Raw genomic sequence first — 782 nt, forward strand, 5'->3', positions numbered from 1 at the left:
TCAACAGGTAAAAGTAGTCTACTTTCCATAAAAAGTCAAACATATTAGGAATACTTTAACTTGCAAGTTCGCAAGAAACACTGCAAGTTCGCTGTATGGACTGAAGCCCAAACACTACATCAAATTCCTCCATCTTGAAAAAACACTGCCAGTGTTTACCTTTGTTTTACCCCGGTTTCTGTTTCTGTGTCGCAAGTCTTCGGATTTCGGCTTGCACTTTTATAACTTAAAGGGGTCATATGATGCGATTTCAAGTTTTCCTTTCTCTTTGGAGTGTTACAAGGTGATTGTGCATAGATAAGATCCCTGAAGTTGCAAAGACTAAAGTCTCAAAACCAAAGAGATATTCTTTATCAAAGTTAAGACTCTGCCACGCCCCCCTAAAACGGCTCGTTCTAACACGCCCCCACATATCTACCTCACTATGTGACAATATTAGTATAATGCCGCCCAAATGTTCACGCAAAGAAAGAAGGCGTGGTTTCAGTAACCGCAGTTAGTGTTGAAGCAGCCATGTCAGGGAGACGCTGTGTGTTTCTAGGTGAAAGCAAAAGCACTTTATTAGGCCTTCCGAAAGTAGATGCATTTAGGAATCTTTAAGGTTACTTACAACAGAACAGCAATGCATTTTATGGACGACCGTTTCGTGAACCTAGGAGAGGAGGTAATTCTGACTTTGCTATGACAATCTGGCGCTTCTGAATCAGCTACTGTTTTGTTATTAGTTTAAGTATTTGCTATTGACTGTTCAAATGCGGAGTTTTGCGCATTGTGTGTGTGTG

The sequence above is a fragment of the Sinocyclocheilus anshuiensis genome, unplaced genomic scaffold (assembly GCF_001515605.1).
Source record: "Sinocyclocheilus anshuiensis isolate Anshui unplaced genomic scaffold, SAMN03320099.WGS_v1.1 scaffold183, whole genome shotgun sequence".
Classification (NCBI taxonomy): Eukaryota; Metazoa; Chordata; class Actinopteri; order Cypriniformes; family Cyprinidae; genus Sinocyclocheilus; species Sinocyclocheilus anshuiensis.